Source organism: Pleurodeles waltl, chromosome 4_2, assembly GCF_031143425.1.
Source record: "Pleurodeles waltl isolate 20211129_DDA chromosome 4_2, aPleWal1.hap1.20221129, whole genome shotgun sequence".
NCBI lineage: Eukaryota > Metazoa > Chordata > Amphibia > Caudata > Salamandridae > Pleurodeles > Pleurodeles waltl.
In genome coordinates, this window is record NC_090443.1 from 550058614 (window position 1) to 550077844 (window position 19231).

Sequence of the window (19231 nt, forward strand, 5' to 3'; positions counted from 1 at the left end):
GTGCAGTACTGCCAGTGGGCTAACGGAAAGACCATCATAGTCCAACCGAGCAGTTGAGATGAAAGACAAAGAGCCATAGCAGAGTCTTGGAAGAGTTGAAATAATTGTTAGGTATTGGAGCTTTACAACGGCATTTCCAGTCCTGTGCAATTGGTGCAGGAAGGACCCCCAGATTTTCACTCTGAAGAGCTAGGTAATAGCACTATTCTAAGCCATTTGGTTGCTCACACAGACACTGTCTTCCCCTCCAGCCACCTAATGGAAGACAGCTAATGGGTGTATCATAGGTCTTTGCAAACCCATGCGTTGGAAGGTGGGAGACCCACCAGTGAAGGGGCCTCCAATTCAACTTTACATCTATGAATAGCTGTATATTATTGGAGTTTCAGTGACGCCTCATCACATTCTGCAGGCCCCCCATCTTGCATTATGTACTGCTTACAACACTGGACCCACCCACAGCCAAACTGTAGTTGATTACTAATCCCTATTTTTTTTGTTACCCTTGCAGGCCCCCTCCAGTCATTGAATCTGTCCATGTGGCAAAGCTCACATTCCATTTCAGGGAATTAAGATGGTCAGAGAAGAAGAGCAAAAGCAACATGAAGACTCAGTCTGAGGATCTAGTATCTTTCTTTTAGAATGTGAGATCCTAAAGCAACCGGGGAGTCCTATATAAATAGATAGTTTGCTTGCAAAGGATAGTCACAGTAGGGGCATTTCAAAGATTGGTCCAGCCGAAGTATCCAGGTTCAAAATGTTAGTCCACAGATAGACAGTTTCCATGATTCTGGGCGGAGGTTGATGTCTTGTTAATCTCTTTCAGAATCTAAATACTCAACACGATGATTCAAGAATCACCTGGAACTATAGACAGTGATCATTACTCCCTTTTCACTCCCTGGTAGTATGAGGAGAATAGAAGCCTTTGTGTTAATGGACATGACTCACAGGGATCATACATCTTGTTGATAATATGTTCAAGGGGCCTCTCTTGGGGTGTTTATCATCTACAGTGGTGGGAAAAGTGTTACTCACTTACTGGTTTCTATGTGTTCCCTTTCACTGTACAACCCTGAAAGCTCTCTTCAGTATGTTGAACTCATTAGAGTTTGACACTTTCTGAAGGAAGTTAATTTATCATAAGAGTGGTGGTCTGACACCGCTGTTTCTGTGTTTGGGGAGGAGAGTCCTTCAGCCCTATAACTGCCTAATGCCGAATATGGTACTTCAGGTTACAGGTCACTTTCACCTTTGTCTGGTGATCTGCACTTAGGAATAATTCTGAATCCTAACAGTCTCTGTCCTCTATACCAAGAATAGTTGGCTGTGTACCTGCAGAAAGGATAAGAAGAGAGCCTACCTACTGCCCCTCTCCCCAACCCCAGACGTCTCATTTCTGTTACATCCTACAATCATTAAGCGTAGAAAAAGCAAAATAAATACAAAGTCTCCAAAACAAGTAGGGAATGTAAGTATGAATGTGTGGCTTTAACGCTGGGCTTTGTAAGGTTATTAATTAACAAGTGGGATTAATTTGTTAGATGCTGGAATGAAGGGAGGAAGATGGTGAATTTTCAGAATCACACATTGAGATCAATTTGGAAATTATGGATTATAGGCCTGGTGCTTTGGTCTCGCAGAAAGTAGTTTAGCCACAGTGCCCAGACCAAAAGCCCAGTTTTCAGATCATACCCATTGGGTGAAACAAGCCTAACTGAGGTAGAGCATGTGTGTTATTGATAATTATGTGAAAACCAGCATGTAACAAGTTGTGTGTTCTGCTTAATTGACCTGAAAATTGGGTTTTGGCCATGAGTCACAAGCTGGAAATCAGAATGAAAAGGATGGGCAAATAACTGTTCTCGAAGTGATCTCACTCATCAGTGACTTCTGTGAGTATTCTTGTGTGCATGGATGCCTGCCTGTATGCCCAAGCTGTGGCTCTGGGTTTTTGTTGGCATGCCCAATGTTCACCACGCACAGTGATATTCTTCCGCTGGAGCTGTCAGTTGGGGGTCTGAATCACTTGAATTTAGTGTGACCAGCCCAAGTGGTAAGCATAGGCTAAAATGTAATCCTTTTGTGTCAGTCAGTCATGTAGTCTGTGGAATGGGGAGATGTCTCGATCACCATGTGTGAGGAAGGAGAGGTAGAGAGTGCCTACTAGTCCCTGAGAATGGTCCTTCTATGGGGAGGGTCACTGGGAGTACTTAGCAAGTCTTGTCTATCCTTCTGTGAAATATAAATGACAAAGGTACAGGACCAGTTATAAAAAGTGGTGTGGAGGAAGTCTGTGGGAAAGATGCCAATGGAGCAGTACCCTTGAATCTCAGTATTGGGGCAAGCTGTAAGGGACTGCGCTCTGGTCACTTACTGATGGACCAGAGGTCAGTGAGAAGTAAGGGAAACTGAGTTACCTCAGGTCAGAGTAACGGAGCAATGGGCGTTTTTAGGGAAAAGGGAGCACTAACTAACTTGAGGTCACAGATCGTGGTGGAGCAGGGGTCAGTCTGTAATAAAAGGACAGCAAGGAGTAATCTGTGTTCACACACAGTTGTGAAGCTGTGGTTAGGTGCACTGTGAAGGAGTTCTGTCTGGTCACAGACTATAAAGTACCTGGGTCAGTCTCAAGGCATAGGTGCCAAGTTATAAGGGCTTGAGCCCCACCAATAGTTTGATAAGTCCCCAAGAGTTGGTCCAGAACCTTTCACATCGTGTACTGGCTGAACGTGTGTGAGGCTCATGTAAAGCTTCCAGAAAGACGAGGTGTGAAAGAGTGATCAGCATTTCTAGCGGACTGAGGTGGAGTATTAGAGACGTATATGTCTACAATTGAAAGCCCTTTGTCATACATTCAGCACCTAAACATTATAACGTTAAAGGCAGAACATTTACTTTATTTGTTTCCAAACTGCCCTTTTTACTTGTGCCAAACAAGGGTAACCCTTGTTTTAAAATGTATTTTTAGTTAAACTCCTCAGTAAGTGGGAAATATGCATGTGATTTACATCTGTAAAACAAGTAAAATATCACTTAAACGTTTCAAAGCTATTATATCTAGTGTGTTTTAGTGTTCAAGTAGTCCGGTGGCCTCTTCAGGGCACCAGCAAGAACCAAACCATAACCATAAACCTGTTAGGCCACTGCATGTGATTTATTTATGAAAAAAATGCACGGTAAACCGTATAATTACATGTGTATATAATACATATTGCCAAGTTTTTACCCCGCCTATGACTGTAAAGGAAGGTACGATAACGTTGTGTTTGACAGTCCGTCTTTTGATGAAATGACAGAGATTCACATTGCCCACACCAATTTATTCACGGACAGTTTTTCTTGGTCCCTGGTTTTGATTCTAAGTGAAGAGGAGTTCTTTCATTCCAGGGTCTTTCCCATGGACCATCCTGTGTGTAAGTAAAAGCATCATATCGAATGTTCACGGGCAGGGTTCTAACCAGTGCTTTAAATGGGCCGGTACTTAGTACCGGCACTTTTTTATTTTAAGAGGGAGAGTACCTGCACTTCTCAAGAAAAACGTGATACGTTTAATTGGAGAGTACCGGCACTTCTCAGAAATAAGCAGGTACTCTGGCGCAGAGTACCTGCACTTTTATTTTTCCATTTCAAGCTCTGGTTCTAACAGAGGTCGCCCTCGGGGGCGAGGGCAGGAGGAGTGCTTGCTCCGGGCTGCCTCGCCTAGGAGGGTCTGCTGTCGCATTGTGGCCGCGCTCGCCCCCCGTAACTCTTTCTCGCAGTCTCGTCGGAGCTGCGCAGAGGCCGGGAGCTACAGGTTGTACAAAAGGCTGGGGCTCACTGGGGTGTGCGCGTGTGTCCTCCATTTTCACGCCTCATCGCGCGCTCCTGTGAAAGGAGCAGAGCACATTGTCTCCCGCACTCCCGGAGGAGCGGAGGGGCTGGGGCTCTGTCTGGACCACCTGCATACTGGGGCAAAGGGCACGCTCCGTCCCCGCCCCCTGACATCGTTCCCTCAGCGGGAGAAACCAAATACAGCAGCAATTATGGCGTTCACAATTAACAGGTTCCTAATAATCAGCCTGCCGTGTAATTGCAGCTGTCAAATACAATCATTGTCTCCGTAAATTCATCCTTTCGGGAGGAAAGACGCCTGCGCGGCTGTGGTTGTGGCCTAGGGACCCTTAGTGCCACGCGCGTGAGATACAGTGGCAGGTGTACTTATGGCTCTGGGTGCACAGCGTGATGAGCAACAGGGCAGGTTCGCTTACTACATGGAGCTGTAGTGTCATGAGTTTAAGATGGCGGGACAGATGTGCTTATTGTGGCTAGAGTCATGAGCTTAAGGTGCTGTGCCATTTGTCTCCGGCACAGGTACCAATAGTGTGATGAGCTTGAGCCACCGTGGCGGATGTGCTGTTGGCCCGTGGTGGATAGTGGTGCGCTGGGGGAACCGTGGCAGGTGTGCCTATGGCGCAGCCACGGGTAGTGTGATTAGTGTGATTAGCGTGTGACACCGTGGTGGGTGTGCTACGTCATAGGGACCCGTAGTGTGATAAGTTTGCGATGCCGTGGCAGGTGTGCTTATGGCTCTGAGTGGGTAGGGTACAGGGGCGCAGACAGTCTGAGGAATTGTTCTGAGAAGCATGGGACACTGGGACAGCCAGTAAAAGAAAATATCAGCTAGACTGCTGACCTCTCTGTCCCCACATTACCCCCACCAGCAGTAAGTGAAGCAAGCGTGACACTTGCTTTATTCTCTACCAAGCACAATGGTGTTAGTGTTACAGCAAATTGGGGGCAATTGAACGTGGCTGGGGTCATCAAGCGGAGGGGGCACAGGGGTTTGATACAAGAGCCGTCTGTGGGCGAAGAGATAGAGCTACATGGGCGTTACATTGGTGCTCTTTAACATTAAACACGTCTATTGTTGCGGGTTCACCTCTGAACTCGGGCACATGACGCCCCTTTCATGGCTGACAACGCTTGAAGAGAATAGCTCTTGACATGGCGCAGGAGGGAGAGAGAGAGACAGATCCTCCGGAGTCTGTGGAAGTAGAGCAGGGCTATTTGCATCTCTATTACATTCAGGCTGGTGGGTCTGCCAGGCTTTGCACTCTTAGCTCATCCCTGGGACATTGCTGTCCCTGCAGAGGCAAGTGAATTGAGTTAGTCTTAAGCGGATGGAAATGTTTTTCTGTCCTATTCCTTCTTCTCTGTCTCCTTTCATACTTTTCTTCTAGCCCACTCGTTGAAATGTCCATCTTGCCTTCTTTGACGTCCTGTAGTCTGTCATTTTATACTTTCTTCACTCGCTGCTTTCTCCAGCTCCCTTTTCTCCCCCCTTTCACCAGTCACTTCTTGTTAAGGCTGTCGTGTCAGTTTTCCATTTCCACCTTTTCTATATTTCAGTCTCACATTTTGACCTCACCTTTTTCCTCCACACCCTGTCTTTTTTGCAATAATATTGAGTTTTTAAAAGAATAAGGGAAACGTACATCACAAAAGTTCTAAAGTTAATATTACAGTGCCAATTAGTGCCCCTCTCATGATTACGATTTAAAACCTCTGAGAGTAATATACAGTTAATTCTCGAGGGCCTTCATTTGTGCCTCATCCTCAAAGGATCATAGAACAAACACCTAAACTCCACCTTCTAACCTCCCTCCCCATTCAACCCCCAACTTTCCAGCTCACTAGTAGACCGACTATGCTTCGGCCAGTCAGATATGGGCGGAAGGGTGTGGGGGCAGGGCATTTAGACTCAATTATTTAATAGAAGACTAACCCCAAGCATATCGAGACAGCGATTGCAAGTCTCAGACCCACTGTTCAGGGAGGTTGATATTAAGTATTTCAACCTTTCCTAAATTGATTTTTAAAACCTCAGGCTTGTTAAAAATCCGATGAGTCATTAGGGTGTGTAGGCTAGACTCTTGGTCAGTGATGCTTTAAATGTCATATGCAAGTAGACTAATTTTATGTCCTACACTTGTAGATTGAAATCCTTTAATATGTAGGCTTTCTCGTTTGGCACAGGCTAGGGGCTGTATCGCTATCGCCAATAATAGCTGGTACTGTAGGCCCACGCTGCCTTGTGCCACTGCCTAAAAAAATATCAAAGCACCAGCCGTTGACACCAACCCTGGCCTTAGGCTCCCAGTAGTTGGCAGGTTCCATCCTCTCATATTAGGGCCCAGTCCAGGCACTGAAAGCAGGTTTCTCAGGAAGCTTCAGCTGACCCTTTCTAACTCCTTTTCGGGTGTCTAGCGTACTCAGTAGTGTAGGAACCTTCTTTAACTTTGCTTTCTAAATAAGGTAGCCTACCTTCCTGATGTCGTCTGATTCTTGCTTGCCCTGAACAAAACCCACCTGATCTTGGCCCACCAATTATGGGAATGTCTTGTTAAGTGAGTTGGGGTCTTAGTGAATATCTTCACATATTTATTGAGGAGCGCTAGAAGGCGACATGTCAAGCAATTTTCAGCATAATTCCCTGGTTTTAGAATTAAAGTAATAATTAGTTACACATCGAGGGGGTACCCTCTTTTATCTTTGTGGAAAAGCTAAATAGCCTCTCCCGGAGTTTGGGTAGGATGTCTCCACTGGTTTCATAAAAAGCTAGGGAAACCCATCCTGGCCATGGTTTGATTGGCCTCCATTGATTTAAGGGCATTTAAGATAATGTTGTTTATCTAGTGGTTTAAAATGCTCCTTCAACCAAGTTGAGGGCTTACACCATCACATGCCGAGGTTTGAGGGCCTTCCCCATAGCCTTCCAAGGAGGCCTCATGTGGATTTTGAGCGAATTGGGGAACTGCTGCCCTCTTACCCTGTTCACATAGAATCATCTCTCCCTGATCTTTCTTGAATTGTGTTGTGCGCCTTCACTCTTTGCGTTCAATGGTGCAATGCTATTAATCTGTTTGCTTTATTCCTTCTTTCATAAAAATATTGTCTAAAGCAGTACAAGGCCATCTCTGCCTTTCAAGTGCTCTTGGTCTGTAATTAGGCTCAGAGGAAAGTCATAGTTCAACGTGTATTCAACAGGGATTTTGCTTATGTGTCTGTTCTACCGAACTTAACTGTTCCTGAAGGTTGAGGTCTACCAGCTGGCTGTCTCTGCTTGCCCTGTTCTGATCGTAGCCTTGAAAGCATCCGATTGAGTATGAAAATTGGTATCAGCTGGGGGTAATTTTCCTTTAGGTAGTTACAGATGCTTTCCTTAATCTTCTCCCAGTCAATATTTTCTTAAAACAACCTTATATGCATCCTACAATTAGGCTGGGTACCCTTGGGATTCCCCCCTTCCCACTCCATATCCACTCAGAAAGATCCAAGATCGTGCCCCCGTATACCCCCCTCCCCTCCACCACCATCATACAGGAGTCTCGAAACGTAGCCTGGATACTGTGGGAGGTGAGCAAATTGTCAGTCCTGGTGTACATGTCATGAACTGTGAAGAAGGAGTAGTCTTTTTTTGTGCCAGAATTGGAAAATCGTTTGTAGACCCTGCTTTCATATTCTATCCTTGAGTTTCTTGGGAAAGGTTTGGGTGTAACCCCCGACCTACACTGACTTTTCCAGTACTGGGTTCCAGGCTTGGTCCATATCTTCCCCCATGATCAACATCTCATCATCTTCACCAATGTAGATTTCAGCAATATTAAGGAGAAAGTCCCCTGTTGTATGTTGGGGCCGTAGATGTTGATAAGAGTGTGAGGTCTGTGTCCCAATGTAGTGTGGAGGACTAAGTAGCTCCCGTGCAGGTCCTTAGTGATTATATGTTTTGAGGCTGCAACTCTATTGTTGATCAAATTGGACACAACTAGACCTGCAGTCCTGAGGACGATCTCTCCTTGTAGCACCCCACAGTGTCCTTGAGTAACAGAGTCCGGGAGCAGCAGGGCGACAAGTAGAAAAGCAATCAGGTGAGTCCTTTATGCCGCTCCGCAAGTAGAAGGCAGCGGGCAACAATAGAAGAGCAGTCCAGCGAAGTCCTTTAAGCAGCGCAGCATTCCTTCTAACAGAGGTTCAGTCCCAGTTCCAAAAGTGCCCTAAAACATGGGGTGAGAGCCACTGTACTTATACTCCAAAAGGTCTTTGGTCAGGGGATTGACTTCAAAGGGACCATTTCAAGTGGAACACAACCCCTTTCAACCCAGCCTCGGCTCTGGACATCAGCAGGGCATAAATCAGCCCATTGTGTGAGTCAGGGACAGAGCCTATACAAATGTAAGTGCGCCCCGCCTCCCACTCTCCCAGCTCAGGAAGATTAGCAGTATGCAGAGGCAGCCAGCCTCTCCTTTGTCGTGTCTCTCTAGAAAGTATGCACTGAGTGTAGCTGTCATTCTGTCACAGACGTGGATTGAAGTCAGGCTGCAAAGCATACCGAGTTATAAGCACAAAGAAATGCCCACTTTTTAAAAGTGGCATTTCTAAAATAGTAATGTAAAATCCACCCACACCACTAAGCAGGATTTCTCACTACCATGCCAAACATACCAAACATGCTCATGCTACTCCTGTCAGATCAGAAATTGCCACTTAAAAATATCTAAGGGAATTCCCAATGCTAACCTATGAGAGGAGTAACTCTCACAGTAGCGAAAAACGAAGTTGGCTGTTTGTCACTACTAGGACATGTAAAACATTAAAAATATATGTTCTACATTTTACAGACACAGCACCTTGCCCACAGATCTATCTAGGGCCTACCTTAAGAGTGACTTAGGTGTAGTAAAAAGGAGGTTTAGGCCTCGGCAAGTAGTTTGAATTGCCAAGTCAATGTGGCTGTCAGCTGCGCGTGCAGGCACTGCAGGGGCAGGCCAGAGAGAAGTTTGAAAGGCTACTTCTGCAGGCGGCGCAGCCAGCGCTGACGGCCCACTAGTAACATTTAATTTACAGGCCCTGGCTCTATGGTATACCGCTTTATGAGGGACTTACAGTTAAATTAAATATGACAAACAGGTGTAAGGCAATCATAACAAGTTTTAGGGGGAAGAACACATGCACGTAGCATCGATTAGCAGTGGTAAAGTGCACAGAGTCCTAAAGCCAACAATAAGAGAGTCAGGAAAATAGGAGAAGAAAGGGAAAAAGTTTGAGGGTAACCCTGCAGAAGTGGACCGTTTCGAATAGTAAGCAGGCCAGATGCTAGACAGGAGCAGCTTCAGAACCTTTTGCTAGTGAAATAAAAAGTATATCTCAAGGAAGACTTTGGTCAGCCCTCCTTTTCGCTAGTTTGTGCAGTTAGCAGGCAGTGATGGCCACAAAATCCCAAGGCAGCACTACACACAAAATCCCAAATTATTATGAATTTGAGAGAAGTCAATGAGCCATGCAGTCTTATAAGTACTGTGGTGGCAAAGCAGCAAGAGAGTCCATCAACGACTCTTCCATTTTGAAAGTGCCGAAAATTGATTGCACAAAGTTTAGCCAGCACTTATGAGCTATAACCTTCCTATAGCTATAACTAGTGCTTTTTATTCTTCTGAGCTGCTGCTGAATTATGTTGTAATGACTCATGTGAATTTTCAGGGCTGCTGGTGGCCTGCACGCACTACTGACTGGCAGGGCAGGGTACAGTCAGACCCCTTCCCTTTTAAACATAATATGGGGGAGTGACGCACATTTTGGCAAAGGTTATTTGAACGCTCAGATCGAGCATTGACTTATTGAAGCCCTCCAATTGTCAGTGGCAGGCTGCATTGCCCTGTTGAAAATGATAGCCCTCCCTCACGTTCTCTAATTTTTTGTAGTACTCCCAACCTGGATACCCCATGCAACGATCTGGAGCTAGACACAATCCTCACAGCTTTTATCTGGAACTCTGGCAGAAGTAGGTGAGTAGCCCTATCCATACTACAGAGAGGTGGGAGACAGAGGATTGGCAGCCCACAACTTTGAGGCCGATTATCTTGCAGGGCATCTCCAATGGCTGATGCAGTGGCTGGTGGGGAGACATGCCCCTTTGTGGGAGATGGGCCCCAGGTACCAGACCTACATCGCTTGGCTAGAGTCCTTCTCAGGCTCAAGGGCCTTAATATAGGTGATATCATGTGATTCAGAATACCAAGCAGATGTTGGAGTAGATGCGTGCGAAAAATGCGAGTATCAGTCTCCTACTCCCCTAACATACCACTGTCTCTTGTAGAAGTACTCCCACATTAGGGGGACTAGAGGGAGCTGGATAGCAGCCAGTGCAACAAGACTTTGTGACTGAGCTGCTCCTCCCCTTCGAAGTGCTCACTGTGACACATGACCTACCCCAGGGCCACTTGCTTTTTCATACAACAGTGACGTCAGTAATCTGTAGACACTGTTGGGGGTGGAGGTGTGGGTGGGGGGAGGGGGTTAGGGAAATGTTGGAACCTTCCGACTCTAAAAGCTGCCAATACTTTGTCAACTCTTCAGGGATTTTAAGGCCGTCATGTGCCTGTACAGAAGAATTCGAGGAGATGTGCTACTATGCTAGAGCGCCCTTAGAATCAGGTAGGGGAGGAGCCTGAGGTCCTCTATATCAGAAGAGGATTGGGGTGCATATAGTAGACAGGATCTCCAAAGCCTTGAGGACTGCCCAGTCCAAACTCATTAACTTAAATAGGGCTTACCTTACCCCCCGCAGAATAAGTAGACACTTTACAATAGGAAAGGCTGTGAGAAAAGGCCTCTTTGTGACATGGTTAGACCCCCACGTTGTGCCTGATGTAGCCTAGGAATTGTAGTGCCCAGGGACCCTGCTAACCAGATTCCCTGGGCCAGAGCTCTTTTCCAAAAACAGTTTTGATGCACTGGTACAATTGGATACACCTTTAGCTACCACTATAAGTCCCTAGTAAAAGGTACTTGGGTACCCAGGGCATGGGGTACTAAGGGTAGGCCCCTGAGGGCAGCAGCACTGATTGTGCCACCCTCTTGGGCCATGCACCCAATGCACACAGCACTGCCTTTGGAGGCTGGGTGTCCTGGTGCAAACCTAAAACACAGATTCAACATTGCACACTGCCTGTGTGCCCTGTTCACCATACACTGCATACACAGTAGTTAAGGCACCCCTCTGACAGGCCTTCCAGCCCTAAGGCAGGATGCACCATATTATATGTGAGGGCATAGCTGCATGAGCAATATGACCCCAATGTGTCCTTGCCAAACCTGGGACATAGGGAGAGAACAGAGCAGCCATTTTAATACATGTGCTGGATGCTGGTCAGTACAAGTTTCCCAGCTACACAATGGCCCCTCTGAACCCAGGATTGTTTGGTATCACACAACTCAGAATGATAAATCCAACCTGGTACCAGTATTGGAGTTATCGTTAAATGTACTGAGTGGTCACCTTAGAGGTGCCCCCTACAAAAGATAACTACCCTGGGATGGTTGCTGACTGGTTTTATCCAGCCTGCCACCTCCAGACACCCAATCTGCAAACCTTGGGGAAGAGATCGATCTCTGGTTTGTTGAACACAGCCCTTCCTAGGTGGCGGTGCCAACGCCCCCTCCCTCAGGAATGCGCACTGCCCTGGCGGTGAGCTTCAAAGGGCTAACCACCTTTGAAACTCGACCCCCAGGCCTGGTGCTATCAGCAGAAGGTAACCCCTGTGCAAAACCCACTTTTGGTTGGAGTAGCGGCGGGAAACTCAAACAAAGAGTAGGAAGAGTGGCCCCGCCTGGCATGCACCACCACTAAGGTGTTGCCTGCGAGGTGGGCTGGCTCTCCATTTCATTTTCCTCCAACTTGGATGAAAGCAAAATAGCCAATTGGGGATAGGGAAGTGACCCTTTGCACAGGAAGTAGTCACTTTAGTGGGTGTAGCCACCCAATGGTAGGTGACCCATTGGTCACTACCAGGTTCCCCCTAAAACGCCCACTAAATACAGTATTTAGTGGGCACCCTAAGACCAGGAAATTAGATATGACGGACAGAAGAAGGCCAGCACCAAGAAGATCCAAGGCATGAGAACTGTAGACCTGCTGCCACAAAGAAAAGGCACCAAACCCTGCCTGCTGCACCCAGGACCTGACAATTGCAGCTGACTGCTGGAAAACTCCTAAAGAACCCCAGAGGTACTCCAGGCTTCGAATATTGAAATAGAACTCCCTCCAGAGTGGAGGTACTGCTCTACAACAGCAACAAACCAGCAAGCCAATGAGGGTCACTTCACTAACCAGTAGCTTACTCCTGAACCGGAAGTCGCAGATGGACCCAACGACACACCGACAACGCGAGGACAAACCCTGAAAGTGTTCCAGGTTTGGAGCACTGCGCACTCCAGTGGTCAAACTGCACCAATACCTTTGGTATTGGTCAGCTAATATTGGACACCGAGAAACCAGCCCGCCCGCGGCTGAAAAAGGACCAGGAAGAAGCCCCAGTCAAGGGACTTTAGGAACACCCCGGACCGCCCACCAGAGTGCCCCCGTTGTTCTGCAAACGATCCTTGAACCAACTTTCCTCCTGCTCCAGAGGGCATCCTTGCGCACAGCTCCTGACTCACTGATTCACTGTGCACCCGGCTGCCCTGTACCAAAGAACGTGCTGTACCCTAAGGATCACCTACCCCTTGCGACCTCGACTGTCCAACGGGACTCCTAGAAGCCATCTTTAAAATTACCTTTGTAGTGCTTTTCCAAGTGGTCCCCCGCAGTGGCCCTGCAGCAGCTCCAGTGGCCTTTAATTGCTGCTGCTCCCGCCAGAACCAGGAGCCACTCAAACTTATCCAGCTTGCACCATGTGCCCACCGACGACCTCGACCAACCTGCAAAAGAAGAACTTGGTAAACCAACTGTGCGTTTAATTTTATATGTATTTTTAAGGGTGATCCTCCATCGGTTCCTATAGTGCATAATTACGCACAAAAAGACTATTTTTCTTAAACTTCAAAAATTCATATCTAAAAAAGTACTTAACCAATGTTGATAATCTTGGTCTTAAAAATTACATTAAAATCTGAAGTAATCTTATAAATTGGTCTTGAGTTATTCCTTTGAGTGTGTGAGTTGCAAGATTGATACTGTGAGTACAACAAATGCTTTGCACTTCTCCAAGATTGGCCTAACTCCTCGACCAAGCTACCTTAAAAATTAGAGCATTAGATGATCTAGTTTTTACCCCTCTAAAAACAAAGGTGTGGTTGCCTGGACCCCCTCCACAGTGTTCCTAGCTTTGCACACTACATAAAGGATCAGCCTCCTAAAGAGGCACACTGTCCATGATGCAGGGAAAAAGGAGCTGAGTTGCCTGGAGCCTGGGGCCTACTGGTGGAAAATTACTGGAGTGCTTACTGAAGTTATAGACAGAGAGATCCCCTGTATGCCTGAACACTGTTTATTAAGTTTGTTCCCACACACAGCCAAAACTAAAACTACAAGCACATTTCTGGACTTAGTTTTTCTCTTAGGGAAGCAAGAGATTAGTAGGACCCGGAAGGCCCCAAGGGGACCCCGGGTGGCAACCTGGAGACGAGAGCTTGAGAGATTAGCAGGTTATGAGATCATAATCTTACTCCCAGAAGCCAGGTGCAGACAAGGATCTATAGACAGCTAGTGCTTGGGAGAACCTAGTGGATTCCTTAGCACACCCTGACCCCCTCAACACCAGAGGAGATGCCTGGTACCCTCTAGACTTGTTAATATCCTTCAGGATTAGCTCTCCTCCAGAGAAGGAAAGGAAAATATATATATATATATTCATTCATTCATTCAACAGAGGCCCATAATAAAAATCACAGTGATAGAGAGAGACACACATACCAGAACCACCCTTACATACGCATGTGGGAATCACTAGTGCTCAGGGCACACCCGGGGAGGGAACTTGAGGGTTATTGTTTAAGGCTGATTGTTTTGCTGATGATAAATCTTTCACATTTGATGTGGAGAGAATTTACATAATGTACCATACCGGCAACTGTGCCTTATTTACCAAATGCCAATAAAATGTTTTGTTTTTTTAATGGGGGTGTGACGCACATGGGAAGTGCTGACACTGGACTGATGCCTGTAGCTGGGCTGTGTGTGAAGGGGATGCCACTGATAATGAGACAACATGGCTGCTCATCCATACACATAATTAATAGAGCATGTATGATGGAAATATCAATAGTATCTCATATGTAAGCACTGTGAAGTAACACTGAGGCGATGTACAGCGGTATATAAAACTCCTACACAAATAAATTAAAAGGTTCTACTTATTTTTAAAGTGCAACCAGTTTTAAAACCTATATATTGATTCTCACTACCCACAAACCAAAATACTCTTTTACGAAAACAGTAGTTAATTGCTGTGTTAAACATGCATTTTTAATGCAACGGGTCTCGCATTAGCTTGAGTTAGAGCTATTAGCGTTGTAAAGAAAAAGAAACTCAGCGCGATCGCACTATGTAAAATGCAGCGCAATTGCGCTGTGTGGAAATTAAACAGATAAAGTGGTCCGGACACCATGCTGAAAACATCGGGCCTCGTATGTTTTTAATAGTTTACTGGTGCTGTGTAGGTGGGCTAAACACCGGAAAAGGCATGATGTATGCATGCCATTCACAAATGAAAGCAAACAGTTTTTAAAAGGCAAACCCACAAACCAATGTAAGTGACTGACGTGACATGGGTGTGGTATGAAGCCCAAAGAGAGATTACAGAAAGGGACGGAGCGCTTTGCGCTCATCCATAAAAAGGCACTAGAAGTTCAGTTTGAGTACTTGCATTAATGCAGCTATGCAAGTCAGCCCAAGGGGGTGGCTTCGATGGAAATGCCAAGCCCATAACTCAGTGTGATGAGTATCTGCAATTTTGCCCATTTAAAGCACCGAGGAACAGGCTCCAAAGTGACTAATTAATGAAATGTAGTATACCCCCCCAAGCGCTTGTGTCTCCATTGGTCAGGGAGAGCTAATGTCCTCAGGCTCTCAGAAGGCCTTTACAGTTCACTCACCAGTCTATAAATGTATTGTATCTTGTCATGTTCTCAGTCAAAGGTTCGGACAGGCCATGAGGCCTTTGGTCAATTCCTCTGGATGCCTGATCTTTCAGTGCGTTGGTTGAGCGGAATCCTATTTATACATCCCTCGTAGAAACTGTCTATATTTGCCTGGATATTTCTCATCTGCCTGCAGACACCAAGCTAGCCACTTCTCCCTAGGCCTCCCATCGCCTCAGGAACTGTCACTGCACCAACTGTAGCCTTCTGCCCAAGAACATGACTGACCACTTCCCCAGGAGAGCTGTCGGAGCCCAGAGCATTCGGTGTCCCTTCCGTGTGGTTTGACTCCCCTTTGGTTGTTTGGGGGGTGGCATACATGAGCCATAAGGCCGCCGGTGCTCAGGAGCAATGTACTGTCAGACTGCTCCATGCACTATCTTGGGCCACAGTCCCGCCCTGTCAATTCATGTCCCATAGGCCGTAGGTGGTCCTAACCAGGACCTCACACCCCTCAAATACAACCACATTAATGCCATGATTCCAGACTACCATTTTGTGGGTACACATAGCCCATGTTTGTTAAACATTATACCATTAACATGACTTCAGGCAACACAAATCAAACCTAAAAATCACATCAAAACCAAAATTCTGGAAAAGCAATACAGTGATTCATTACAGCACCCTCTGCTGCTTCCTGGCTAACATTGGCACTCTGCCTAATGATACATGTGGTATACCTTTATTTACATTCCTTCCTTAACTGACGAATTGCACAACAATCAGGAAAAGCATTTCCTTCATTCTACCCGATCACGCAAGTTGACACCACCAGCATCCATGCAAGACGGTTCTGCTGCTCCAGACTAACAAATGGCTGCCATGATCTCAGCCCTTACTTCACCCTGCCTCAGACCACCTGATGCCATGAGACCAGGAGCTACAGTCCCGTGCCCTGCACTGCTCAGTGAACTGTTAGTCTAATCCTGGCGTGGGTGACTTAGTAGAATCATGATTACTGTTTGTCATCCCTCGTGCTGTCCAAACAGATTATTGGGTAATTGGTGATGAGTATACACCTTTCAAATCATTTTTGTGCTTTGCTACCCCCTTACTGCCTCTTTCCAGAAGGTGTAGATTGGAATGTCAGTGTTCCCGCCGGCTACACTGTAAAGTGGTCAAACACTCCCGCTCCTGGCGTCATGACCACAAGAAGGCTGAGCCTACCAGAGCCCAAATCTTAAATCCCTCCCACTTCCACACCGCCTTGGTCGAAAGCGGCTCAAAGTCACGCCCTAGCCTTCCCAATCGCTGCCTGTCTCACAATGTCGTGTGTACCCCTGTCTTTCCCCTCAGAAGAGCATGGGAGTGCTAGGACTCCTGAGTGGGGCCCAGGTCTGACACCGCACCTCCCTTATGCGGGTCAAGGGGGTTCTATGCTCATTTCCACTCCACATTTTCCTTATCTCATTTCTTTACTCTCTTTTTGTCACAGTCCTTCGCCCTCATTTCCCCTTATAATATTTATCTGCCTACAGACTCCCCTTCTTATTTGCTTTAAGTTTCTTACATATTGCCCTATTCAGCTTTTTTCTTTTCAGCCTTTGTCATTATTGGACTTCTTCCTTTCATCTCTCATTATCCCAGTTGCTCTCTTACTGGTTGACACTCTGTTGTGTACCATATACGTTTGTTGCTGTCTCCTTTATTTGAAATATTTTAAGTTTCACATAGTGCAGAGGATGTCAATAACTGCGCCAGATCGCCTGACAAAGAAGAAAATGGACAAACAGCAAAAGCCTTATAAATTACCACGTGCCATGGTCTGTGCGTGCTAACAATCATATAATAGGAACTTAAAAATATTTATATAAATATACAGTAGCAATCATAACTTAATACTAGGAACGTTGCGTTGTGCATAAACATGTATTTTAACAGGAAGTATCCTCCAAAGACAACATTTCATGCTAGTAACAGATCATAAATGGAGGATTTGTTCTTCTTGTTTATCATATTATTCTAATTACACAAATTGCACTCAGTCACCTGTATAGAAGCATTCTTTTTTTGTACTTCATGCTGGGAAGATACTTGCTTTATTGCTGAATGCTGTATCTAGTAGAAGCTCTTGAATCCCCTTCTTAAAGGTTGTGTACAGGGTGCCATTCCAAGTTTTTGGTGCTGATTCTGATGTGCACTGGCTAAGACTTTTTTTGCTTCTTGGATGTAGATATTTCCAGCGAGACAATTTCTTTAATACTGGAATTTTTCCCTAGGTTTTTTTTTGAGTTAGAAAGTAATGCACATAAGGGCTTGTATGTGCTACAAGCAGTTCTCAAAATGCATGTTTTATCCATTGGGTGCCAGTTCAAAGATCTCAAAACTGTCTTTTTGGCTGTCATAATTGTCTTTTGAAGATCTTGGCTCAAATCATAATTAAGGGATGTGTTGCACAAGGCAGTTAGACCAGTGCCCACAAAGTCCTGGTCGCTACTAAACATAAAGTTTTGTAACTTATGCCCTACGGAATGGTAACCAGTGTAACAGAAACAGTATGGTATACATGTGTTAGCGCTAGCTGGTATTAGTGGCTAGTGGGGTAACTGTACTCTTTAGGTGCTGTATCTGAATCGATATATGTTGACCAAGCTAAAGGTATTTTTTCCAGATCGTTTTTATTGGTATTTTACATAACCAGTTGCAGTAAAGCACAACAACAGTGATCACATTGGTCACAAATGCAGGTTCAAAGATCTATTTTGAAACAACTAGGAGGAATAGCCAGCGTGTATCGGCATGGAAGGAAGTTTGCAAATTAAACTGTCAGGAGAAGTCACTTGATTGAGGAAAGAAGCACAACAATCAAAGGCCGAAATCCTAAGGCTAGGTTGAGAGTGAGATTCCTCAAGGCATAGTGACAGAATGCATCAAATAATTAAAATAAGAAAAAAGAACAATTAAGAAACTAAAAAAGGGAGGAACTGGGGAATAAGGCCTTTGGGGTGGGAGGGGCGTCCCCATTGAGGGGCATTATGGTGTAGTGATTGGGGGATCAATAGTTGATCTCGTGGAGGGGCTGGTTAGTCACAGAAAGGAGGACAGGTGTTCGGGATATGGAATCTTCATCATCTGTGACAACAGCCAGCTTGGAAATCAGTTTGTCCCAGTCAGTGGCGATCTGGCCTTTGTGAAGTCCTCTAGCCTCCTCTCTGTGATGGTCACGCTCTTAGTCACTTCCCATCATAATAGTGATCGGCACCATGATGGACTGAGAGAAGATCAAGCACTCTTCCAATGTAGGGTAATCTTTCTTTTTTTTGTTTTTTTGTTTTGTTTTTGGAAGCACCAATGTCAAATCAGGGAAGGAGGAGGCTGCCTAGTGCAGCCACCTCCCAGGCATATATCTAAGAAAGTTTGGTAATCATCTCAGGGAATTTATCACCTCAGCCCAATGTGTGCCTAGGCAGGGGCAATCCTGGAGCATGAGTTTGAAGTCAGCTTCTCTGGTGGCGCACCAGGCACAGTAGTCTAAGGCCCGGGCAATAAACTACATAAACATTCAGGTGAGAGGTAAGTTCAATGTAGCATGTAGAATTGCTTGAGCTTCAGACTAGCATTGCTGGAAACTTTATGTGGATATTCTAGAGCCCGAGACCATTCTTTGTCTTGGGGGGAGGCCCTACCAAACTCTGCATCCCAAGTCTCATACGTGTTTTATAACAAAACCTGCATGTGGGTAGTCAGGCCTTTATTGAGCTGAGTGATAAGTTTGTGGATGGTGCCCAAGGTATGCAGGGAGTTAATCATCTCATGTCTGGATGGCTCTGTGTCTACTGTGGACAGGTCCATTTTTTAAACAATTTTATTTATCACTTTCAGTAAGGAAACATGACACACGTTTCAAAGTCGTCGTACATGATAGTGGTATATAGCATTGCAGTGGGACTGAGCGCACATCTACTTATCAGAATATGAATAGAAACAAAATCAATTTGATAAACAAAAGGACAGCCTGTCGCGATTCTTGATGTCGGTCCCAATCTCCCGCCCACCGGCCCTCAGTAGATGAAGACTGTTATTAAGCGTGGGCACCAGAGTTGGGTCACTCTCCCTGTCTGAGGGCGACATCACCCATAGTTCTTAGGCCCTCAGCGTCTTGAACATATTATGAGATGCAGTCCTCCAGTTCTTTGCTACCTCTTTGTGTAAGTGGTAAATCGACACCATTTTGCGCTGAACTTGGCAACTCTGTCTCTTATGATTGCTGTGAGCTTATCTGTAGCTTTAATAGTACACTTCTTCCCCCACCACATATTCAGTGAAGTTG

At 45.7% G+C, this 19231-nt stretch overlaps 1 protein-coding gene across 2 annotated transcripts in view; it reads left to right on the top strand.

Annotated features, from left to right (window-relative positions):
• The window catches only part of ACBD6 (acyl-CoA binding domain containing 6), a 367559-nt gene that overhangs the window by 117438 nt on the left and 230890 nt on the right, over positions 1-19231 (top strand). The gene's annotated exons all lie outside the window — the stretch shown is intronic.